Source organism: Bufo gargarizans, chromosome 3 (assembly GCF_014858855.1).
Source record: "Bufo gargarizans isolate SCDJY-AF-19 chromosome 3, ASM1485885v1, whole genome shotgun sequence".
In the NCBI taxonomy this organism is placed as follows: domain Eukaryota; kingdom Metazoa; phylum Chordata; class Amphibia; order Anura; family Bufonidae; genus Bufo; species Bufo gargarizans.
In genome coordinates this window covers 449477459-449504939 of record NC_058082.1, presented here as the reverse complement: position 1 = coordinate 449504939, position 27481 = coordinate 449477459, and positions in this window count along the sequence as shown.

Below are 27481 nucleotides of genomic sequence, written 5' to 3'. Positions count from 1 at the left end.
TAAGGACAGTACGTAGAGACGACAGCAAGCAATCAAAGGTAGACACTGACATCCGACAGAACGCAAAGAACTTCTCTGGATGCTGGCGAAGATCTGCATAGAGCAGGGATGTCAAACTCGTGGCCCTCCAGCTGTTGCAAAACTACAACTCCCATCATGCCTGGGCATACTACAGCTATCAGGGAATGATGGGAGTTGTAGTTTTACAACATCTGGAGGGCCATGAGTTTGACATCCATGGCGTAGAGGGTGTGGAAGTGTCCTTTCCTGTACCGATGGGAAACAATGGGATGGACCCAAAATCTCCTTCTTCTACTCGGTTCATCATCCAAAAGAATGGACCGCTGTCCCTATCACCGAGAAATAAGCCAGTGCAGTACGACCTCATCCTCTGAGTCATCCGCCATGGTGAAACCAAGACGCACAACGTTAGAATCAAAGATCAATAAAGCCATGGAATGAAACGAAACTCTGTACCCTGGAAACACTGCAGAAAATGGCCACCAAACACTCAGATGACCAGCATATATACCTCTATCCTGGGTGTGGATAGTAAAATTACACAATTTCCTCCTTCCGTTTTTTTTTTGCAGTCCGCCAAAAAAAAGAAAGACACACAGAAACTAAAAAACGGAACAACGGATCTGCAATTTGCGGAAACGGAAGACAAACGGAAACACAAAGGAAACTAAAAACGGAACAACGGGACCGAAAAACACACAAAGGTTGTGTACATGAGGCCTAAGGCATTAGACAGTATTTGCACCTCAATGGACAAGGGGCCATGGTATAGATGGAAAAGGAGCTTGGCTTTAATTGCACATATGAATTTGCCATACAGTAGAAGAGTGATACCATACTAAACAGTGGCATCCCTACAATGGAGCCAGACCACATGAGTGCTATGGGTGAGAGGGGGACATGACGCTGAACTACTTCTTCTGTTCCTGACGTAAAACAATGGCTATTTCGGGCAGCTACCATTAGTGCAAAAATATTTTTCCAGCTTCCATTCATTTCAATGGAAACTGTATAAATTCCCATGCAATAAGCTTTCTCTGGTGGTGGCAGAAGGAAGCCAAATGTATCATGTAGTCCGTAGATGTATACATATGCAGCACAGATTTATCAATACATTTATCCCAGTGGCCAATATGGTGTTCAGAATGAGTGCTATATTTATGAAGCAACTGTTCTACGATTTCTAACATAGAAGAAAATCTAAACTTAATTTTTAAAAATGTACATTTGTTAGAAATTTCACAGGGAAAAGCCCCTACTAAATTTTGTTATAAAGCCCTATGAGATCTGTGTAACGACCGAAAGCAAATCAATATTAAAAAAATGTATGGAAAAAAAAGGTGCCCATCTCATGCTGTTGTGAAAAGTCAAGATAACTAGCTGGAATGATAGGTGACACAGGTTACACATCCAGAATTCAAATGTCACTGCAGTTGTCCAACACACTTAAGCTAGTTTCACACTGCAGTTAGTAGTTCCAGCAAAAAACAGACCACCAGAGCTCTCTGAATCCAGCATTGCCGGATGTAACTGGAATGCCAGCTGGACCACATTATAGTCAATACGGTCACTACCTGGCAAACATGCTAGAATTCATTCGGACAAAAAACACTGCCTGCTGGACCAGCCTGCCGGTACTACTAATGGCAGTATAGAATAAGCTTTAAGCTTCATGCAAACATCCGTATTTTTCATTTATGCGCTATTCATATTTTATTGTGGATAGCAAACTGACCCATTCATTTCTATGGAGCCATGCACACATCTGTATTTTCTGCAGACCCTTGGGGCTGTTCCATGTCTGATTCTCGTCCATTTTCGGGACAAAAATAGCCTTTCTATAAAAGGGAGTAAAAAAATGCACGATGTACACAAAATATATTGTATTTTGTGGATCCATTGTTTGTAGACAGAAATACAGACATTTTGTGCACATGAAATCTAATACACATAAAATTATCACAAAATTAGTGGGAGGAAATGGGATAGTATATAAAATCAAAAAGTCATGTTAAAATATCCATTCAATATTATCAATCTTATTACAGTACTTACTAAAAAATTGTGAGAATCAGATTTAAAAGTGCTCCAGAATCGTTAAGAATGCTATCCAACTTAGCAATGAAACTATAGATGCAGGAGTACTGTACACTTCCTGTCTTTCCTAGGTCTTTTTGCAATCTAGGACGCTGACCAGCTTCACAGATAAAGGTGTTGGTTAAATAACTTGTGGAAATCCTCAATCAGACGGGGAAAAAAATAGATTGGGGGATGAAAGCAAAAAGGTGCGAATACTGGAACACAGAAATGAACAAATTTCATGTGGGTCCCATTACAACAATACAACACATGTGGAGTCTTAGAGAATGAATATCATTTACAATGTATAATGTAAAACACAAAGATATACATATGCAAATAAATAAAAGTATAACAGTAATTAAAGACACAGATATGTGACGATATGACAACTGTAAAAGATGGTAATCCTAGCTTTAAATGAACAATACATATACAATAAAATCATACATTACACGGGACTTTCTTTATTTTCTGCACTTATGTACGTAGCAAAGCTATATTCCGCAGCGCTTTACAGACATCAGCCTCAAGCTGTCACCAGTGGGGCTCACAATCTAAGTTACCTATCAGTATGTCTTTGGAGTGTGGGAGGAAACCTGGAGTACACAGAGGAGACACACGCAACCAAAGGGAGAACATACAAACTCCATGCAGATGTTGTCCTTGGTCGGATTTGCTGCAAGGCACCAGTGCTAATCACAGAGCCACCGTGCTGAACATGGACTTATGCAAGTGTTAATGGTGATCTAAATAAACAAAGTTTTAAATGACCAACAAATACGCAATAAAATAATAAATGACACAGGACTCTTTAAAAGACTGTTCTAGAGGAACCAAGCTTTAAGTGAACAATAAATATGTATTATAATCATAATGACACAGGACTGATATAACTGTTAAATATGGTGATTTAGTATGATCCTATCTTGAAGTGAAAAATAAATATATACAATAAAATCATAAAGCACACAAAACGGATACATCAACAGTAAAAGATGGTGATTCTAGATGATCCTAGTTTTAAGTGAACAATCAATATATAATAAAATGATAAATGACACAGAACTGATAACAGTAAAAGATGGTGATTCTAGATGATCCTAGTTTTAAGTGAACAATCAATATATAATAAAATGATAAATGACACAGAACTGATAACAGTAAAAGATGGTGATTCTAGATGATCCTAGTTTTAAGTGAACAATCAATAAATAATAAAATCATAAATGACACAGGACTGATAAAACAACTGTAAAAGATGGTAATCTCGATAATACAAGACCTCTGCAATTGTTATGTACAAATGTTAGTAAATACATAAAAAGGCATATAATGCTGAAATACTATCATTGGTATACAATGGAAACAACAAAATTAAAATTACTAGTTACCGAATGAATCAATAATATCAATTATACTGGGTCTCAGTCTGACGCTAATAGTATGTCTATTCTATGGTGCACAAGTAATGAAAAGTAATGTGATTGATACTTTATCTTTAATCATTTTCCTTTTCATTTCAGAGAGAGATCAGTTGCAGAGACTCAGCTAATGCATGATACAGGAAAGATTATTGAAGAAATACATCGGCAGAGATGGCTACAAAGTTTACTGGAGACCATTCACAACCCAGGCCGAAGAATGCTTTCAATGTTGAAACACAATAAGTAAATTAATCATTTGACACAAAGGACTATAATCAGTATGAATTATCTGATAATATCATAAAAATCGTTTTTTGCATCGTAGAAACATTTGATTCATTAAGACTGGAGTGTAAAACGCTATTCTTAGGCTACTTTTCCACTAGTGCTTCTATTTTCCGGTATTGAAATCCATCATAAGGTCTCAATACCGGGAAAAAAAGCTTCTATTTTGTCCCCATTAATTGTCAACGGGAACAAAATGTAACTGAACAGAACGGAATGCTCCAAAATGCATTCTGTTCCATTTGGTTGCGTTCCCATACCGGAGAGCAAACCGCAGTCATGGGATGCAGAGCAAGACAGATCCGTCATAACCCACAATGCAAGTCAACGGGGACGGATCTGTTTAACTCTGACACTATCTGACAAAATAAAAAACTGATCCATCCCCCATTGACTTTCAATAGAGTTCATGACGGATCTGTCTTGGCTATGTTAAAGGGAACCTGTCACCAGTTTTATGGTGTCCAAACTAAGGGTAATATAAATAAGGGCTCTTTCACACTTGCGTTGTCCGGATCCGGCGTGTACTACATTTGCCGGAATTACACGCCGGATCCGGAAAAACGCGAGTGAACTGAAAGCATTTGAAGACGGATCCGTCTTCAAAATGCGTTCAGTGTTACTATGGCAGCCAGGACGCTATTAAAGTCCTGGTTGCCATAGTAGTAGTGGGGAGCGGGGGAGCAGTATACTTACAGTCCGTGCGGCTCCCGGGGCGCTCCAGAATGACGTCAGAGCGCCCCATGCGCATGGATGATGTGCCATGCGATCACGTCATCCATGCGCGTGGGGCGCCCTGACGTCACTCTGGAGCGCCCCAGGAGCCGCACGGACGGTAAGTATACTGCTCCCCCGCTCCCCACTACACTTTACCATGGCTGCCAGGACTTTAGCGTCCCGGCAGCCATGGTAACCATTCAGAAAAAGCTAAACGTCGGATCCGGCAATGCGCCGAAACAACGTTTAGCTTAAGGCCGGATCCGGATTAATGCCTTTCAATGGCCATTAATTCCGTATCCGGCCTTGCGGCAAGTGTTCACGATTTTTGGCCGGAGCAAAAAGCGCAGCATGCTGCGGTATTTTCTCCGGCAAAAAAAAACGTTCTGGTCTGGAACTGAAGACATCCTGAACGGATTTCTCTTCATTCAGAATGCATTAGGATAAAACTGATCAGGATTCTTCCGGCATAGAGCCCCGACGACGGAACTCTATGCCGGAAGAAAAGAACGCAAGTGTGAAAGAGCCCTAAGTGACTGATTCGCTTAGCAAAATGCTGGGTCACTTTCTTTAATTGACCCAGTCAATCTGCCAACATCTTGTATTGAAAAGCTCCAGCTGATAATGAGTCATGAATATTCATGAGCTGCTGACTCTCCCCGCCCACCTGCTGCTGAATGACAGTTTGTTTACATAGGAATCGGCAGCAGGTGGGCAGGGGAGTGGCTATAGCTCTGAATTAAATATACGCTGGACTCGATGACCTCACGCCGGACTCCAATCAGCTCATTAGCATGCAGCATCTTTGTGTGTATATTATGAGGTAACCATCTGTCACACCAGTAAGTGAATACATCTAAGGTACTTTTTAGTAGTTTATGATTGTATATAATTAGTTAGATTATAATCAAATATCCACATGACAGGTTCCCTTTAAAGATAATACAACCGGATCCGTTCATAACGGATACAGATGGTTGTATTATCAGTAACGGGAGCGTTATGGCTGAACCCTGCTGGATCCAGCAAACACGCTAGTGTGAAAGTAGCCTTAATTAGATGCTGTGCTGGCATAAGATGCACCAAAATAACATAGATTTCAAGTTTAATTGATGCCATTTTTCTGGCTAAATAATGCTCATGCACACGACCGTACTGGCCCAGTGCCCGTGCTGTGGACAGCAAATAGCGGTCAACAATGCAAGGGCACTGGCCATGTGCATTCTATATTGCAGTCTGGACTCACTGACTTGAATGGGTCTGCGATCTGCAAGACACGGTCAAAGATAGAAGATGTTCTATCCTTTTGTGGTGCGGAGGCACAGACTCAAAAGCCAGCAAAAGCGTTTCTTAGTACGTCCGTAGGATTCCGATCCGTGCCTTCACTCTGAAAAAGATAGGTGAAGTTCTTTCTTTGGTCACATCTTGCGGATGGTGGACCTATTCATGTCAATGGGACCCCATTTGTAGCATTCTTCATATTGCGGACCCGCCGTGTATGGCATTGAGCCAGTACGGTCATGCATGAGCCCCTAAACTGTCATACTGTGCAGGCCCCACACTCTCCTGCCCACTTTTTAGAAAACGAGCAAGTAGTCACAATTTCTTTGTGCAAAAGAGGGCTTGCGCAAATAAATTGGAAAACTGGCATAGAACCGTAAATAAATTTCATCCTTAGTGTTTATAGTACTAACTGGTATACAAAAAGGTACAACAGGACACAAAACATACATCCTATGTGCCTTCCTGGAGAACAAAGGGGTTGGGGAGCTCCCAACTATCCTACAACATAATCTGTCTAGTGAGACTTAGAACTTCACCCACACATTAGATGGTCTACAGACCCCACCGAAAGCCAGTGTCATCTGGTTTAACTCCTTCGCTACCAGTGGCATACATGTACGGTGTCAGAGCGATGAGCAAACATGGCCCCCTGGTGGCGTGTGCAGCGGGCGTCATGGCCAGCAGGTCTCAGCTGTTTCAAAAAGCAGAGACCCGCAGTTAATGACCGCAACGAGCAATAATGCCGATGGCGGTCAATAAAGCCTTTAGATGCCGTGATCAACTGAGCTTCTTACCAGCATCCACTGCGGCCAATGAGGATGCTGTCACACACTCCAAAATGGTATCAATGAAAACTACAGATTGTCCGACAAAAAATGAGCCCCCGCATAGCTTAGTAGATATAACTATAAAAATGTTATGGGGGTCAGAATATGGTGATATATATATATATAAATAATAATAATCTCAAAGTTTACATTTATTTTTACACTATTTAGACATAAAAACCTATACATATGTGGTATCATTGTAATCATTCTGACCCAATGAATGAATGAAGGGCATAGGTCAGTTTTGCAGCAAACGGAACGCTGTGGGAACAAAACCCGTAAACCGGTGGAGGAATTCCAATTCACACCAATTGGCATTTTTTTCCTGCTTCCCACTAGATTGTATGACATATTAAATGGTGGCATTAGAATGTACAACTTGTCCCCGCAAAAAATAAGCCTTCATACAGCTATGTGAATGGAAAAATAAAAAAGGTATGGCTCAAGGAAGATAGGGAAGAAAAATGAAAATGCAAAAACGAGAAAAACTCCAGTATCCTAAGGGTAATTACAAAAGGTGCTGGTTTTAAAAATGTTCATAATTTTCATGGGACAACCCAATAAACCTACTATATTATGATTAATATGCTAGTTATCATCTCTTGTCTTCTAGAGAGAGATCAGTTGCCGAGGCTCAACTTATGCATGATAAAGGAAAAACAATTGAAGAAATAACTCGCCAAAGATGGCTACAAAGTTTACTAGGAGCCGTTCACAACCCAGGCCGAAGAGAGGTATCGCACCTGAGGAATTTACATAGAGAAATACATGGAATAAGTACAGAGGAGCAGCAGAGGCTGAGCGTGATGAAAAACAACAGGAATCTGCAATACCAGTCTGAAATTTCTACATATAGTAAAAAGATGACTGAATAAAAATTACTAGAAATTTATTTGTTCGGTTTGACTCATATACAGTTATTGTTTAGATTTATAAAATGTCATTTGAAAGGCTTGATGTTTGCTGCTATGTGATTCACAATCAATATATTAGATGGTTTAACAATATGGTATTCAATTTCACATTTTGGACACTTCGATAATTGCACAGAACAATTTGGTCAGATCCTCAATAATCAGACACTTATGGGGTCATTTATTAAACTGGTGTAAAGTAGAACTGGCTTAGTTGCCCATAGCAACCAGATTCCACCTCTCATTTTTTACAGCTTTTTTGGAAAATGTAAGGTTGAATCTTTTTTTGTTTTTTGTTTTTTTCATTCGAAAGCAAATTCACACAGCCACCATTTCCTTTATTGATGTGGTTTTGTAAACCACGGAGAACAAAATCAGTGACAGTGTGAATGGCAGTGTGGATATCCTTTAAGGAGCAATGGGAGATGGAATACACATTTTCCCCTAGATTATTTAGTGGAATACATGCTACAATCTGCATGGAAAATCTGTTGTGGCAGCATGCCCTCATAATTTAGCTCAACATCTAGAATGTAGTGGGTTGGTTAATTTTACCTACATCAGATTAATAAACAGTCAACAGAAAGGATATAGCACTGCACAAGTGCTTTATACACAAGCATACAGGTCAATACTTTTCCCCTGTAATGTCCTTCATTATCTTAAAGCTGCTTCTGAGTGACTGTGAGACAGTTAGGGAGGAGATTCTCATCTACTTTCTGCACTTGCAGTGGATAACAGCTAGTCTCCACCTACCATGTTTTGGAGAACTGCAAACTATATATTCAACATGCACATAAGATACCTGCTAAAAAAATGCCTGATACAAGTCATATAGTGTACAGAAATAATGTTATTCCTCATGTGCACACTGTACTATTGATTAATGCAAAGTCTGTTTAAAGCTCAGTGACCCTTAGTCTCTTTGGGCAAAAAATGCACAGGTTAAAAATCCACATTTCAAATTGTACAATTAGTGGTAGAAATGTACTGCTCTTCATAGCAAATATAAGAAAAAATTATTCAAAATGCACCCGATTTATTAAGAGAAGGGTGCCTTTTAGGATATTAGCAGCAATTCTTGTAGACTGTCAAATTCAATTGTGTTGATGCCAAATACATCATTATTACAAAAAATGAACCATTACATGCAAATGATCTGGTGCAGAGGATAGCACCCACACAACCCAGGGCCTAGTGGCTACATAAAAATATTTCAAGTATTCCTTGTAAAGAAAAAGACTTTATTATTATCCCCATATTTCGCATCCTTGTAAATACTAATACACTATAGGGACATATTTTTTAGGGTTTTATTTGCAGCTAAAAAAAATATAGTGCACTGCAGAATTCTAAAAAAAAGTTTATCTTGTTATTTTCAGCAAGCAATGTAAGTGTAATAGTAAATGTATTGTATTATACTGTAATACAAAAGACTATTATTTCAAAATATGTTCATTTTGTGTAGTTTTGGTTAAAGATTTCAGAGATTATACAGATACAGCATAATGTACATAAAATGGAAGTAAATTTTGTACATTTTTTGATTAACACTGGTCCTGATTTACAACAGGTGTTATAAATTATGGCCGCATTAAGATTTCTGCTGTTGGCTATTAGAGACAATAGACTACTTGTCAAAAGATGCCTCACCCTCCCTCCCCAGCTTAAATGGAGACTTTAGTCAGAAAGGGGAATTTTTCTAACTCTTTATTTACAATTTTTAGCTATTTTATCACTATACTGTTGAAAATCAGATACAAAATATGGTACTTTTGTAGCAGTAAGCACAGAGATAAAACTCATATACAGATAGGTAACCCATGATAAGTTCACTGCTGCTGTGAGGGAGAAATGTTATCTGTTAGTACAATCGTAGATGTAGAATTGTTCAAACACAGGAGGCAGTTAAAGAGCCAGGACAGGAAGTGGTGGTGACTTAAAAAAAAATGATACCCAGAAAACCATCCACCCAAAGGGCGTTATCTAAATGACTTCCTTGTTTTCATTTACTCACTGCTATACAGGGATCTGCACTTTGCTGCACGGTAACCACCAGGTTGCTACCTCTTGTAGCAGTCTTTATTATGTGACAGCTGACCCTGGCTAATCGAGGGACATTGGTGTGTGGCACCAAAGGGGACATGTAGAATTGCAGTCAGTGGGCAAGCTGAGTTCAAGGTAGGCAGAGTTCGTACAATCCGTTAAATAGACCAAAGGTCAGGGGAGGCAGCACAGGGTCAGTACGATAAACAGGCAGAGGACAGGGTAAGTGGAACAGGTACAAAACGGTAAGCGAGCAGAGGACAGGCAAGAAGATCAGATAAATCTTAACACAATTTTAGAGGGCAAGCTAAAAATCTTTGAGGTCAGGAACCTTCCTATAGGAAAGGGGCCTTATATCACAAAGGGACAATAGCCATTGGCTGGGAATAGATTTGGCCATGTGCTACACCTTTAAAGGGATTCTGTCACCTCCCCTAACCCAAAATCGGATTTTAAAGCAGTCATGCAGCACAGCTTACCTTGAATAGGCTGTGCTCTTCTATCTTGTAATCCGTCCAGTAGTTTATGTGAAAATCGACTTTTATGGTTATGCAAATTAGCCCTGAAGGTGCCCAGAGGGGCGTTTTGTTCCCCTTAGTGAGCCCAGTAACGCCCCTCTTACAGTGCCCAGCCCGCCTTCCTTGCGACTGTCTAACCGCCCCCAGCCTCCCACAGCCTCTCATCCCTCTCCTTCCCCTCCCTCACGGCCGAACGAACTCTCGCACAGTCGCAGTACCCACTGAGGGCTGCGCCAATGCGATCTGCAGGTGACTGAGCGCAGGAGCTTCATCCTCGTCACTGGGCATGCGCCGAGCCCAGTGACGTCCGATGCTCGCTCTTCCCTGCTGACTGAGGGAAGAGCGAGCATCGGACGTCACTGGGCTCGGCGCAGTAGGTACTGCGCCTGTGCGAGAGTTCGTTCGGCCGTGAGGGAGGGGGAGGAGAGGGATGAGAGGCTGTGGGAGGCTGGGGGCGGTTAGACAGTCGCAAGGAAAACGGGCTGGGCACTGTAAGAGGGGCGTTACTGGGCTCACTAAGGGGAACAAAACGCCCCTGGGCACCTTCAGGGCTAATTTGCATAACCATAAAAGTCGATTTTCATATAAACTACTGGACGGATTACAAGATAGAAGAGCACAGCCTATTCAAGGTAAGCTGTGCTGCATGACTGCTTTAAAATCGGATTTTGGGTTAGGGGAGGTGACAGAATCCCTTTAAAAGCCGGTGGAGAGAATGTGCACCGTAGGGCACAGATCACAACAGGAAGAAGACAAGGAGGCTGGAAGAGGCTTAGTACATGGAGCAGGCAAACGTCCTGGTGGCTGTGTCTGCCAGGAGAAGGAAGCTGGCCACAAACTACTGCCAGGCCAGGGCTGCAGGAAGAGTAAGTGTTACAGTGGCCATGTCTATAAGGGGATGAAACACCTATGATGACATACCACCAGTATAACAATGATAACTAGACGGTGTCGTTTATGAAGAAACCACAGGATGTATGCTTGAAATCTGATTGGCTGTTGGTGACTCCACCCACTTTTTTGAATTTTAATCCAAGTCCTCCAGTGACCAACTGTGCCAAGTTTGAAGACTGTGCCAATAAAAGTCTAAGAGCAGCTGCAGTTAGAATTTTTCCCATTTAAACAAATGGCTGAAATTTGATTGGCCGTTGTATACTCCGCACACTTTTTACACATTTTTGACCCCGGTCACCCAATGACCTACGGTGCTAAATTTGGGTATTCTGGCTTAAATACTGTGAGAATAAAGGCAATTAAAATTTTCCTCATTAAAGTCAATAGGTAAAATCTGATTGGTTGTTGTTGGCTCCGCCCACTTTTTCTGTTTTAGAAGTGGAAGTAACCTATGACCTGATTTCTGATATTTGAAGCCCCTGACATCAATAATGGCAGCATTTTTCAATTTTCCCATTGAAATCAATCAAAGAAATCTGATTGCTTGTTTTTGGCCCCGCCTATTTTTCAGAATTTTAATCCCAGTTTCCGACTTTGCCAAGTTTAATTATTAACCTATTAACAGTCTAAGAGCAGCAGCAATCAAAAATTTTCCATTTCAACAAATGGCTGAAATTTAATTGGCCGTTGTAGACTCCGCCCACTTTTTATACATATTAACCTAAGTCACCCAGTGACAAACTGTGCCAAATTTGGGTGCACTGGCTAAAATACTGTGAGAAGGACAGCTTTTTACGTTTTCTCATTGAAGTCAATAGGGAAAATCTGATTGGCTGTTTTTGGCTCCATCCCCTTTTAAATATGAATTCCCGTCACTGACTAACAATTATACCAAGTTTGAAGACCCTGCCATTAACAGTGTAAGAAAGGCAGCAATTTACATATTCCCATTGAACATTAATAGGTAAAATTTGATTGGCTGTTTTAAGCTCCTCCCAGTTTTCTGAATTTTGATCCCAGTCACCAAGTAACGTGTCAAGTTTGGGGCCTCTGGCCTAAAACTATGGGACTGGCAGCATTTAAAAGTTTTACATTGAAGTCTATAGGAGAATAGGTGGAATACTGTGGCCTGTGAGGTAAACGTGGTATCCAATCAGATGACTGTTACCAGGCTAGAGAAGAGACACAGCTGACTCTGATTGGTTGGAAAAAAAAGTGTATGTTCTCCCTGTGTTTGCGTGGGTTTCCTCCCACATTCCAAAGACATACTGATTAGTGACCTTAGATTGTGAGCTCCTGGGGACAGAGTGATGATAATGTCTGTAAAGCTCTGCGGAATATAGTAGGGTTATATGAGTGCGCACAATAATAAATAATCTTCAATCATTTATTTAGCAAATGTATGCTGCTATTACCATGAATATCACACAAATATTTAGACAGCACTCCGTGATGATGATAAATAGTGATTTATTTCATATTATTTCAGCCGGAAACAGTGGAATATCAGTTGCGTGCAGCGTTTCGGGCTAACATACGCCCTTCATCAGTCACTAATGAAACCGCAGCTTGTATATGGCCGGCTATTACCATGAATGACATCCGCAGACAAAGCAATTTAATCTGTACAATCACTCGATTTATTATTGAATGTTCATTTCATGTGAGGAAAATAGTAACCAATCCCATATGTACTATTAGTTTCGAGCTTTAATGGAGTGATAGTTTATTTTGTGTAAGGAATTTTTTTCTGGGCATGAAATATCTGCAGTATCTTGCAGATTATAGCATAATACATGTGTTGTAATCAGGGGCGGATGGAGCTGCAGGCCCCTGAGTGAAAATAGGCCCAGCAGCCTAGCAGGCATCCAGAGCTAGGCCTACTACTGTTTTTCAGGCCCGGCGGCCCCGCATGTACAGGCCGTCGAACCGTTCCAGTTAGGCCCGCCCACCAGGTCAGTTCTAAGGCTGAGTACTCTGACCTGAGCAGGGAGAGGGAGCAAAAGGGCGAGTCGCAACACAGGCAGGAGGAGCAGGAGCAGCACAGCATATGCCAGTCACTTGGCTTTTCAGGTATGTGACTCTCTGTGCCCACTGCCCCTCTTCTCCGCTCCTGCAGCCACTGCTCTCTATGGATAGGCTGCATTCTCAGTGATGTCACTGCTGATCTCTAGTGATGGATAGGCTGCATTCTCACTGATGTCACTGCTGATCTCTAGTGATGTATAGGAGACATTCTCAGTGATGTCACTGCTGATCTCTAGTGATGGAATGGCTGCATTCTCAGTGATGTCACCGCTGATCTCTAGTGATGGAATGGCTGCATTCTCAGTGATGTCACTGCTGATCTCTAGTGATGTATAGGAGACATTCTCAGTGATGTCACTGCTGATCTCTAGTGATGGATAGGAGACATTCTCAGTGATGTCACTGCTGATCTCTAGTGATGGAATGGCTGCATTCTCAGTGATGTCACCGCTGATCTCTAGTGATGGATAGGAGACATTCTCAGTGATGTCACTGCTGATCTCTAGTGATGTATAGGAGACACTCTCAGTGATGTCACTGCTGATCTCTAGTGATGGAATGGCTGCATTCTCAGTGATGTCACCGCTGATCTCTAGTGATGGAATGGCTGCATTCTCAGTGATGTCACTGCTGATCTCTAGTGAACTGCTGATCTCTAGTGATGGAATGGCTGCATTCTCAGTGATGTCACCGCTGATCTCTAGTGATGGAATGGCTGCATTCTCAGTGATGTCACTGCTGATCTCTAGTGATGGATAGGCTGCATTCTCAGTGATGTCACCGCTGATCTCTAGTGATGGCTAGGCTGCATTCTTAGTGATGTCACCGCTGATCTCTAGTGATAGAATGGCTGCATTCTCAGTGATGTCACTGCTGATCTCTAGTGACGGAATGGCTGCATTCTCAGTGATGTCACAGCTGATCTCTAGTGATGGAATGGCTGCATTCTCAGTGATGTCACCGCTGATCTCTAGTGATGGATAGGAGGCATTCTCAGTGATGTCACCGCTGATCTCTAGTGATGGCTAGGCTGCATTCTCAGTGATGTCACTGCTGATCTCTAGTGATGGATAGGCTGCATTCTCAGTGATGTCACCGCTGATCTCTAGTGATGGAATGGCTGCATTCTCAGTGATGTCACTGCTGATCTCTAGTGATGGAATGGCTGCATTCTCAGTGATGTCACCGCTGATCTCTAGTGATGGATAGGAGACATTCTCAGTGATGTCACTGCTGATCTCTAGTGATGGAATGGCTGCATTCTCAGTGATGTCACCGCTGATCTCTAGTGATGGAATGGCTGCATTCTCAGTGATGTCACTGCTGATCTCTAGTGATGGATAGGCTGCATTCTCAGTGATGTCACCGCTGATCTCTAGTGATGGAATGGCTGCATTCTCAGTGATGTCACAGCTGATCTCTAGTGATGGATAGGAGACACTCTCAGTGATGTCACTGCTGATCTCTAGTGATGGAATGGCTGCATTCTCAGTGATGTCACCGCTGATCTCTAGTGATGGCTAGGCTGCATTCTCAGTGATGTCACCGCTGATTTCTAGTGATGGCTAGGCTGCTTTCTCAGCTATGTCACCGCTGATCTCTAGTGATGGATAGGAGACACTCTCAGTGATGTCACCGCTGATCTCTAGTGATGGATAGGCTGCATTTTCAGTAATGTCACCGCTGATCTCTAGTGATGGATAGGCTGCATTCTCAGTGATTTCACAGCTGATCTCTAGTGATGTATAGGAGGCATTCTCAATAATGTTACCGCTGCTCTCTAGTGATGGATAGGCAGCATTCTCAGTGATGTCACTGCTGATCTCTAGTGATGGAATGGCTGCATTCTCAGTGATGTCACCGCTGCTCTCTAGTGATGGATAGGCTGCATTCTCAGTAATGTCACCGCTGATCTCTAGTGATGGATAGGCAGCATTCTCAGTGATGTCACTGCTGATCTCTAGTGATGGAATGGCTGCATTCTCAGTGATGTCACCGCTGATCTCTAGTGATGGAATGGCTGCATTCTCAGTGATGTCACTGCTGATCTCTAGTGATGGATAGGAGACATTCTCAGTGATGTCACTGCTGATCTCTAGTGATGGATAGGCAGCATTCTCAGTGATGTCACCTCTTATCTCTAGTGATGGATAGGAGGCATTCTCAGTGATGTCACCTCTGATCTCTAGTGATGGATAGGCGGCATTCTCAATGATGTCACCGCTGATCTCTAGTGAATGGATAGGCTGCATTCTCAATGATTTCACCGCTGATCTCTAGTGAATGGACAGGCTGCATTTTCAGTGATGTCACCGCTGATCTCTAGTGATGGATAGGCAGCATTCTCAGTGATGGCACCGCTGCTCTCTAGTGAATGGACAGGTTGCATTTTCAGTGATGTAACGGCTGCTCTCTAGTGATGGTTAGGCTGCATTCTTAGTGATGTCACTGCTGATCTCTAGTGATGGCTAGGCTGCATTCTTAGTGATGTCACCGCTGATCTCTAGTGATGGATAGGAGACATTCTCAGTGATGTCACTGCTGATCTCTAGTGATGTATAGGAGGCATTCTCAATGATGTTACCACTGCTCTCTAGTGATGGATAGGCAGCATTCTCAGTGATGTCACCGCTGATCTCTAGTGATGGATAGGCAGCATTCTCAGTGATGTCACAGCTGATCTCTAGTGATGGATAGGCTGCATTCTCAGTGATGTCACCTCTGATCTCTAGTGATGGCTAGGCTGCATTCTTAGTGATGTCACCGCTGATCTCTAGTGATGGCTAGGCTGCATTCTTAGTGATGTCACCGCTGATCTCTAGTGATGGCTAGGCTGCATTCTCAGTGATGTCACCGCTGATCTCTAGTGATGGCTAGGCTGCATTCTCAGCTATGTCACCGCTGATCTCTAGTGATGGATAGGCTGCATTCTCAGTGATTTCACAGCTGATCTCTAGTGATGTATAGGAGGCATTCTCAGTGATGTTGCCGCTGCTCTCTAGTGATAGATAGGCTGCATTCTCAGTGATGTCACAGCTGATCTCTAGTGATGGATAGGAGACACTCTCAGTGATGTCACCTCTGATCTCTAGTGATGGATAGGCTGCATTCTCAGTGATGTCACCGCTGATCTCTAGTGATGGATAGGCTGCATTCTTAGTGATGTCACCACTGCTCTCTAGTGATGGATAGGCAGCATTCTCAGTGATGTCACTGCTGATCTCTAGTGACGGAATGGCTGCATTCTCAGTGATGTCACCGCTCATCTCTAGTGATGGAATGGCTGCATTCTCAGTGATGTCACCTCTGATCTCTAGTGATGGAATGGCTGCATTCTCAGTGATGTCACCGCTGATCTCTAGTGATGGAATGGCTGCATTCTCAGTGATGTCACTGCTGATCTCTAGTGATGGATAGGCTGCATTCTCAGTGATGTCACAGCTGATCTCTAGTGATGGAATGGCTGCATTCTCAGTGATGTCACTGCTGATCTCTAGTGATGGATAGGCTGCATTCTCAGCTATGTCACCGCTGATCTCTAGTGATGGATAGGAGACATTCTCAGTGATGTCACCTCTGATCTCTAGTGATGGCTAGGCTGCATTCTTAGTGATGTCACCGCTGATCTCTAGTGATGGCTAGGCTGCATTCTCAGTGATGTCACCGCTGATCTCTAGTGATGGCTAGGCTGCATTCTCAGCTATGTCACCGCTGATCTCTAGTGATGGATAGGAGACACTCTCAGTGATGTCACCTCTGATCTCTAGTGATGGAATGGCAGCATTCTCAGTGATGTCACTGCTGATCTCTAGTGATGGAATGGCTGCATTCTCAGTGATGTCACCGCTGATCTCTAGTGATGGAATGGCTGCATTCTCAGTGATGTCACCGCTGATCTCTAGTGATGGAATGGCTGCATTCTCAGTGATGTCACTGCTGATCTCTAGTGATGGAATGGCTGCATTCTCAGTGATGTCACAGCTGATCTCTAGTGATGGATAGGAGACACTCTCAGTGATGTCACCTCTGATCTCTAGTGATGGCTAGGCTGCATTCTTAGTGATGTCACCGCTGATCTCTAGTGATGGCTAGGCTGCATTCTCAGTAATGTCACCGCTGATCTCTAGTGATGGCTAGGCTGCATTCTCAGCTATGTCACCGCTGATCTCTAGCGATGGATAGGAGACACTCTCAGTGATGTCACCGCTGATCTCTAGTGATGGATAGTCTGCATTTTCAGTAATGTCACCGCTGATCTCTAGTGATGGATAGGCTGCATTCTCAGTGATGTCACCGCTGATCTCTAGTGATGGATAGGTTTCATTCTTAGTGATGTCACCGTTGATCTCTAGTGATGTATAGGAGGCATTCTCAATGATGTTACCACTGCTCTCTAGTGATGGATAGGCAGCATTCTCAGTGATGTCACTGCTGATCTCTAGTGATGGAATGGCTGCATTCTCAGTGATGTCACCGCTGATCTATAGTGATGGAATGGCTGCATTCTCAGAGATGTCACTGCTGATCTCTAGTGATGGATAGGCTGCATTCTCAGTGATGTCACAGCTGATCTCTAGTGATGGATAGGAGACATTCTCAGCTATGTCACCGCTGATCTCTAGTGATGGATAGGAGACACTCTCAGTGATGTCACCGCTGATCTCTAGTGATGGATAGTCTGCATTTTCAGTAATGTCACCGCTGATCTCTAGTGATGGATAGGCTGCATTCTCAGTGATTTCACAGCTGATCTCTAGTGATGTATAGGAGGCATTCTCAGTGATTTCACAGCTGATCTCTAGTGATGTATAGGAGGCATTCTCAGTGATTTCACAGCTGATCTCTAGTGATGTATAGGAGGCATTCTCAGTGATGTTGCGGCTGCTCTCTAGTGATGTATAGGCTGCATTCTCAGTGATGTCACTGCTGATCTCTAGTGATAGATAGGCTGCATTCTTAGTGATGTCACAGCTGATCTCTAGTGATGGATAGGAGACACTCTCAGTGATGTCACCTCTGATCTCTAGTGATGGATAGGCTTCATTCTTAGTGATGTCACCGCTGATCTCTAGTGATGTATAGGAGGCATTCTCAATGATGTTACCACTGCTCTCTAGTGATGGATAGGCAGCATTCTCAGTGATGTCACTGCTGATCTCTAGTGATGGAATGGCTGCATTCTCAGTGATGTCACTGCTGATCTCTAGTGATGGATAGGAGGCATACTCAGTGATGTCACCTCTGATCTCTAGTGATGGATAGGCGGCATTCTCAATGATGTCACCGCTGATCTCTAGTGAATGGATAGGCTGCATTCTCAATGATTTCACCGCTGATCTCTAGTGAATGGACAGGCTGCATTTTCAGTGATGTCACCGCTGCTCTCTAGTGATGGATAGGCTGCATTCTCAGTAATGTCACCGCTGATCTCTAGTGATGGATAGGCAGCATTCTCAGTGATGTCACTGCTGATCTCTAGTGATGGAAAGGCGGCATTCTCAGTGATGGCACCGCTGCTCTCTAGTGAATGGACAGGTTGCATTTTCAGTGATGTCACGGCTGCTCTCTAGTGATGGTTAGGCTGCATTCTTAGTGATGTCACCTCTGATCTCAAGTGATGGATAGGCGGCATTCTCAGTGATGTCACCGCTGATCTCTAGTGATGTATAGTAGGAATTCTCAATGATGTTACCACTGATCTCTAGTGATGGAATGGCTGCATTCTCAGTGATGTCACCTCTGATCTCTAGTGATGGATAGGAGGCATTCTCAGTGATGTCACCTCTGGTCTCTAGTGATGGATAGGCAGCATTCTCAGTGATGTCACCGCTGATCTCTAGTGATGGATAGGCTGCATTCTCAGTGATGTCACCTCTGATCTCTAGTGATGGATAGGCGTCATTCTCAATGATGTCACCGCTGATCTCTAGTGATGTATAGGAGACACTCTCAGTGATGTCACCGCTGATCTCTAGTGATGGATAGGCTGCATTCTCAGTGATGGCACCGCTGCTCTCTAGTGAATGGACAGGTTGCATTTTCAGTGATGTCACGGCTGCTCTCTAGTGATGGTTAGGCTGCATTCTTAGTGATGTCACCTCTGATCTCAAGTGATGGATAGGCGGCATTCTCAGTGATGTCACCGCTGATCTCCAGTGAATGGACAGGCTGCATTTTCAGTAATGTCACCGCTGATCTCTAGTGAATGTGAAGGCTGCATGCTCAGTGATATCACCACTGCTCTCCAGTAAATGGACAGGTTGCATTATTATTGATGTCACCACTGCTTGTACCCTTGTTGTGGCCTTTGTCTCAGCCCCCTTGGACGTCACCCTGGCCCTTTCTGTGCCCCCAGGCCCCTGTCTGGGACTCCCTGTTCCTTGCCCTTGTCTGCGCCCCTGACCCTTACCTGTGCCCCATCCCTCACCCTTGTCTGTGCCGCAGGCCCTTATCTATGCCCCCTCCCTGACCCTTGTCTGCGCTGCTGGACCCTGTGTGGGCCTCCCTGGCCCTTGTCTGTGACCCCTGTGTGCGCTACCCTGGCCCTTTCAGTGCAGCCCCTGGCCCAAGAAGTGTATGGATACTATGCTTATCTTTTATAGCTGTTGTTCTTGCTTTAATGTCACTAAACAAAAAAACTTTATGGGGCCCCAGTGTCTAACAGGTGTGGCTGGGGGTGCGCTCGTCTCCTGGGCTGCCACACTTCTGCCCTGTGAGTTCATGGCTGCACCTTTTTTGACACACACATCCTGTATGTGCTGTGAATGGGGATTGCGGTCCATGCAGTCTCAGGTTCCTACAGACTCCCATTCCCATAACCATTCTAGGCACATTCGCAGGATCTCAACACGTTGCTGTCAAGTGAGCCGTTGATGTCAGTGAAAGGAGCAGGAGTGACTTCATATGGGAGAGGTGTTACGGTCTGGAAGGCACAGAGGGCTACCCATACCTTTTGAAATTCTGGGCCCCCATAAGTGTTTTACCCTTTTTTTTTTAAGCTAAATAAATGCTAAAGAACAGATTCTATAAAGGTAAGCAAGGTATCGATACATCAACATCTATTCAGCTATGCTGGTGATTTCATATGCATAAAACATATGACAGATGCACTTTATTTGTGCTATAAAAAATAGCTCTGTGTTGCGTTTTCATTTTCTATAAAAAGGCCCATTAAAATCTTCATCACCAGGCCCTGGTTGTTGTAATGTGTATGTACTGTGGTGGAGACTGCATGCATTATAACACACAGCTTATTTTATAGCCTGGTCAATGTTTATGTAATGTACACATATTCATGTATGTTATCCAGATAATAACTACATGCAGCAAGTTAGAATAAAGCAGTCCATTAGAACACAGAGACGTGATTTTAAGTCAAGACTCCATTATGCTTAAGATCTTTTTTTTTTACTCTCAGCAACAAAATAGTTGCTGAGAGTATCAGAGAAATCAGAATTCAGGAGGGTCCAATGAACAGGCGGCATAGTTTATATAAGGTTTAGCCCAACATAGTAACATCCTTCTTTCTTGCTGCTGACTCCCAGAAAAGATATGTATTTACATTTTTTATAATTATTATCGTTATACACATTTATAGCTTTAACTAATATATACGTTTTACTACTGTGCCGGTTTTGATCCGACTCACTCGTTCATGACCTCGTGAATCACTTATTAAATTATTGATTAGATTCCTGTGTTACTAACATGACTGTGTATTTCTACTCCCACATTCCATTTTCTCCCCTGTGAAGGCTTGGCATTTTGTTTTTCACCGCACTCTCTCTGGTTAACTTACCATTCCTATAGCTGTACGCTATTTACTTTCAGTTTACCTCACCGCTCCGTTTCCTGTGCGCACGCGCGGCTGGTGCTCTCAGTCAGCGCGCCCTCTGCCGTCAGTGAAGATTTTTCTTCTCACAAGCTTGTTTTCCTGTCAGTGTCAGCAGCTGCTTCCAACTTGGCTCTTTTCTTATAATTTACTGCCAGCTACTGATATGTCTTCAAAATTTACTTTATATATTTCCTATTACTGTGGGCAAATTTAATTATCTGTTTGTATTATATGTTATAACCCTTAAATAATGTTGTCATTATATTCCTTAAGTGTAAATACATATATACTTTTATCTGCCATGTCTGCTGAAAACCCCAATAAAATACCTTAAACTCCAGGTTCAATTAATGTAGAGGAAGAACTCCTCCAATACATAGTAAATGAGACAGTGGCAAAATCCGTACAATGTGCAGTGGATACCGCCATCGTCATTACAAAATATCATCACACAATCTGTGAATATAGTGATTACCAATGCGCAAACCACGCAAAAGTCAAAAGATCCTAGTACCCCGTCTGACCAATTTTGGTTCACAGAAGAATCCACTTCCCGCTTAGCAGAAGGTTTAAATGGAGGAAAAACTGCCTTAAAAAGGCGCTTTTTTACCAATGCCACTCCTAAAAAGGTACAAAAATTACAGGACAAATGGGATCAGGACAAACCTAAAGCTTTTTCAAAAAGCACACCTACCACTGCTAAAGCAGTTAGTGTTGAACCCTCTGCCCGTGAGGTTTTCGGTATGAAGCGAGCATCTAAGGCTTTAAGAGTTAAGCCGCATTCTTACAACTCTTTCCTTTCTGAATCCTCATGTGAAGAGGATAATACTACTGACAGTGACAATATGTCTCTATATGGGGATATCTCAGATGAGGCAGACAATAAACTGGAAGAAGAAACTCTTTCTTCACCTATTATTTCAGATGGGTCAGGTGTCCCTTTCTTTGATCCTGGGATGATCAAGCATCCTAGGTCAGGAGAATGGCTACCACTACCTCAGGTGTCGAAATTTGTTTTTCTTCATGGCTCAGAAATCCATTAGAAAAATCTGAAAGAAATAACTTGAGATCAGAATGCCCTAGACCCACACTCCCACATAAAATCTCAGATACTTCAGAAATTGACCAAACCCTAGTAAACTTTTTGTCAAAATCAGGAAAAAATCCCAAAAAAGGAGTTGATCATTCCTTTAGGTTGATCCAAGACAGATTATTGGACGTTGTCGGTCCTTTAACAAAAATCTTAGATTTGGCCGAACAGGCTTCAACATCGGGCAATCCAGTAGATTTACCAGCCTTGAAAGGGTAACACCAATGCAACTATATGTACGGAAAGAAAGAGGTCTATCCTCATTAGATTAAACCCACGATTAACACACCTTGCCACTGTACATAATAACCCAGATAGTAATCCATCTTCTGATGGTTTACTCTTTGGAGACTTTTTTGTCAAAGACATAAATAAATATGTAGGGCTATTTTCATCCTTGGACAAGGCCCAAACTTCTTTAAAAGGCCATGTTTTTGGAATAGCTGGGAAACGAAAGGGACGACTTCCCAGCCAAGGACCCCATGAAAGACAATATTTTACAGGCTATTCCCCTCCACAACAACAATTCTCTACCTTCCCAACCACCTTCTACAACACCACCCCTTTCTTCCCCACAAGAGGAAGACCATGGCGTACCAGAGGCAGTAGAGGATTCCCAAGGTCAAGATCCTCTGCAGGTAAGGAATCGTCTTCTACATTCTTCCCACATTCCCTTAGGAGTAGAGTTGAGAGAACACGAACTGTATAATTCGGGTTCGTACTGAACTTCACGGGTTTGAGCACCCAGACCCGAACATTTCCGTAAATGTTCAAGTTCGGGTCCGTTGTTCAGCCCTTTCTTCCCACTTTTTGAAAGGCTGCAGGGCAGCCAATAAACAAGCAGTTTACTACTTTGCCCTAAGAAGCCATCACAGCTATGCCTACTATTGACAGCATGTGGCCCAGCCTCTATATAAGCTGCAGTCTCGTAGCGCCGCCCATCACTATGCTGCTCTTAGTGTAGGGACAGGTTGCTGCTGGAGCTGTGAGGGAGATATTAGGGAAGAAATCTGGGGTTAAATCTGCAAGCTACAGCAATTAGTGAGGGATGGGTGTTATCCTATATATTTGTACCCAGCCCTGAGGCCAGTGATACTGGCATATTCTTTTTTTTAATCCATCTGTTATTGAGGTGGGGGTCGGCAGCCATTTTAGCTACTGCAGTGTCCTTGGAACTGCATGTGGCCTGCATGTGTGTCACCCTGCCAGGGACAGCAGTCTAATGATTTTTTGGTAGCACAGTAGAGGAAAAATACATTTTTTCTGGCAGACCAAGTCCCCCTACAGTACCTATTGTAAAATGTAGGGGTGACATAGTGCATTTCTGTAGTTTTGGGAAAAAACAGTACTATGGTACCACAGAGCACCTTTGCATACACCGCTGAAAAAGCAGTTTTAATATTTTGCGGTGACATAGCGCATTTCTGTATTTTTGGTGAATAAGCCCATACTGAGTTACCACAGAGCACCTTCACATCAAACTATGTCCTTAGCTGGGGTAAATACTTCTCTTTTTGGAGCACACTCCACTAGAGGAGCTATGTCTACTAAAGTTAGACAATCAGGAGGACCTTTATCTGACATTTTAAAAGCAGCCAACTGGACCTCCGAATCAGCTTTTAAAACTTTTTATTTTTGACTAGAATCACACGTCTCCATGGCATTGTTTAATAACAAATAACTACCGTAGTCTCCTGCCTTGACTTACAATTAAAGATTTTCCTAGTTTTAATGAAGGAAAATATAGATTTTATGAAAAACAGGAGACGGATAATATTCCACTCTATTGACCCGACCCTTAATATTTATCTTTTTTTCTTTTCCTTTTAGTTTAAAACACCTTAACGGGTCATCAAATCCAAATTTAATCTTTGACAACAGTGTTTCAATGGATGTCTATCTATCTATTTTCCAGCTATCCTTCACCATCATCAAGAAAAAAGGACGTTACTATGTTGGGCTAAACCTTATTTAACCTATGCCGCCTGTTCATTGGACACTCCTGAATGCTGATTTACAGTTTATGCATTGTGTTATGTATGTGTAATAACATGTCTATAATGCAACACACTACTGTTCACATTAAAACAAGTACATCGTTTTCATAGAATGAAGAAAAAGGTACATAGCGCCCTTTTTTTTTTGCACATGCATTATAACGAATAATGTCAATACTTACAAAGTACATTATTCTTTTGTATGTCCACTGCATTTTTAATACATACATCTATATCTGTGTTTTTTTTATTACAGAGTTTACCAACTAATGCATAAGCAATTTACAGTTTTAAGTAACTAATATGTTTAAACTCAATTTTTTTGTGATTAAACAGTAAAACATGCGGAGGCAAAATAAAAAGTCTCAGATGGCAAAGGAACATGAGAAAATGAAAAAAGCTTTAAAGGAAGATAAAAGTTCTTTACAGAATGAATATACTGTAATGAGTGAGTCAACATTGGCATCACATTGGCAAGGTGATATAAGGTACACCAATTTTTCATGAGGGTTCCAGTGTACTTGTAATGCTTTGACTTTCCTTGCTGAACATCATGAAAAAAATGACCTACAGGACCAGGACCTAGATAAAATTTTACAAAAAGGTGATTTCCTGTATACTAGTGTGAAATGTGCATTGCAAGCAGAAGGCAGGTTTATATCCAACGTGTTAAATTTTGATGAGATACCATCCACAGTTAGCACAGAAAAACACTGCTAAAGTGTTGTAAAATATGAGGAAAAATTTGGGTTACTGAAATCTACTACCCATCCTGTAATGCAGGAATATACCGATCTACAGATTGCATTATGTGGTCTAAAACATGAAGTGACTGATGCATTGCTTTTAGTTGGTGGCACATGCATATCTTTATTCAGAGATTTATAAGGAAGATTTGGCTTCTTTAATTCTCACTGTAGAACAGCTTTAGGAATAGTGGCTGATGAGAGCAATGGCACTGCTGTAATGCTAACTTTCTGCACAGTAGAGGAAATGGCTGAAAGATTACTTCTTTTATATCTTAAGGGTCTGGGACTCAGTGCTGAAACACAATACGAACTTCAGCCTGTTTCAGTTTCAAACATAAATTTTCTCTCAAATACAGATGTAGGCCAAATGTCTCAAGGAAATCTTATATTGAACAAAAATCTAACAGAATTTATTGGAATTTAAAAAAAAAAAATAAACGAATCAAGTACCAAAATTTTACCTTTTTTTTTTTAACAAATCTTTATTTAAGATTTTCAGCACTTGAATAACAATAATCAAATGCAAAATAAACAGATAAAAAAGGTAATAACATGAGTACATCCTTAATGTGATACACATGCTCAAGATACTTTAGATACTTTATCTGGTTCACAAGAATTTAATTTTGCATAAGAACATAAGCAAATTACGATGGCTAGAGGGTTACAATTATAGAGTTTATTGATACTGCCAGGCATGGGTGTTAACGGCAACGTTGGGTCAACTTGGCTTTTAGCCTGCCACCTCAGGCATGGAGACCACACCAATAGATAGATATTTGTCGTGTGACAAGGACTCCCAGCTAGACATCTCCTCCAGCAGGCGGATCTCCTGTACCTTATTGATCCAGTCTGCCAGCTCGGGTATTTTATTGGTAAGCAAGAACATTGGAATCAATATTTTCGCCGCAGCCACCAGAGATGACAGCAGGGAGTGCTTGGTAAGGATGGATTTTACACTAGGCAAGTTTAGTAGTACCACCATGGGGGTAAGTGGTGACGAGAAGGAAATGATATCTAGAACATGTTTGGAAACCATGTCCCAGAATAGGGAAATCATGGGACAGGACCACCAGATGTGCAATAAAGTACTTGCAGAGTCCTTACACCTCCAACATTGATCCGAGTGTGAGGGGTCCATGGCATGAAGTTTGACAGGCGTGATATACCATCTAGTTACCAGCTTATAGGCATTCTCCTGTATCCTAATACACCTGGAGTACCCATGGGAGTGACACAAGATCCTATCTACTGTGCTCTTGTCAAAGGTGGTATTCATCTCCTTTTCCCATTGGGATATGAACCAGGGTTTGTAGGGGCCTACATAATCTAGCAATTTGTTGTATATCCTAGAAACTGACCCTTTTTTGCCCGTCTGTTGTATTAACATCATGTCATACCAGGTAGGGTCCAGCTTACTAGGAGTACATGCCAAGTATTGGTTGCATACTCTTGAAAACTGTGAATAATGTATGGGCGACCATGGGATGTGAGGGAAACTTACTTTCAAGTTTGCAATGGGAGGGACAGTCCGTTGTTTCAAGTTATCTCCTATTGTTACGTAGCCTAACGCCTTCCAAAGGCCTAGATCGTCCTGAAAACCCTGTATTGTCAAGTATGGGACATAACAAATGGGGGTGAGCGGGGAAATGCAAGGGGAAGAACGTAGAGACGGTGATATTTTAGACCATGTGTTCATAACTCCCTTCAGTGGGTCAAGCCCCTCCTTGCCTACATTACTACTCACCAGTTTGGGATCCCATAGGGCCGCCACCCGCCAAACCCCCCCCCCCCCCCCCCCGGGGTCCATTAGGTTCCCCCGAAGCTTGGTAAGAACCTTGTATGCCATTCTGGGTCTACTTCCACGCCACACAAAGGAGGAAAAAAGGCTACGTATCCGTGCTAGAAATGATTGAGGGAGAGGTATAGGCAAGGTCTGCATAGTGTATAATAACTTAGGTAAAATGTATGTCTTTAATAATTTTTTTCTCCCTAACCACGACAGAAAGGGGATCTTTATGTCGGCTAATTGTTGTTTAATACTGGAAAGCAATGGCGGATAGTTCTGGTGGAAAAGTTGGCCGGGGTCTTTTGTTACGTTAACGCCCAAGTATTTAATATGTGAGTTATGCCATTTAAACGGAAAACCCCCCCAAATTTTACCTTTAATAGCACATAAGATAAGATTTGACCAATATTCTCATTTAAGCCAGTCAGAGAAACAAAATAAATTAAATAAGATACAACAACGCAGAGCATATTTTCAGAAAAAGGCACGGGTTGACAAACATACATTCAACTTTCAAACAGAAGAACAACAAACTGTCTGCAACAATATGAAGAATAAATTAAAATCTAAACATCTGGAATTAACCGAACAGGAGAAAATACGCAAACGTTTAAGCTATTTAAAAAATAGAGATCAGCAGAAAGAAAAGTTCAGACAGCAGTACCAAGAAAATGCAATGGTCAGACAAATGAAAAGGCAATTTGTAATAGATAATTACAAAAATGATAACTCATAAAAGTAAGCAGAGAGAATATGTAATCAATAAATACAGAGATAATGCTGCATACAGAGCGAAAAAGAAAGAATATATCACCAAAAACTACAGAAATGATGCTGCATACAGAGCGAAACAGAAAAGAATATATCACCAAAAACTACAGGGATAATGCTGCATTCAGAGCAAAACAGAAGAATTACATTATTAACAGATATTCTGAGGATTGTGTATACAGGGAAAAACAAAAGCATAATTTTACTC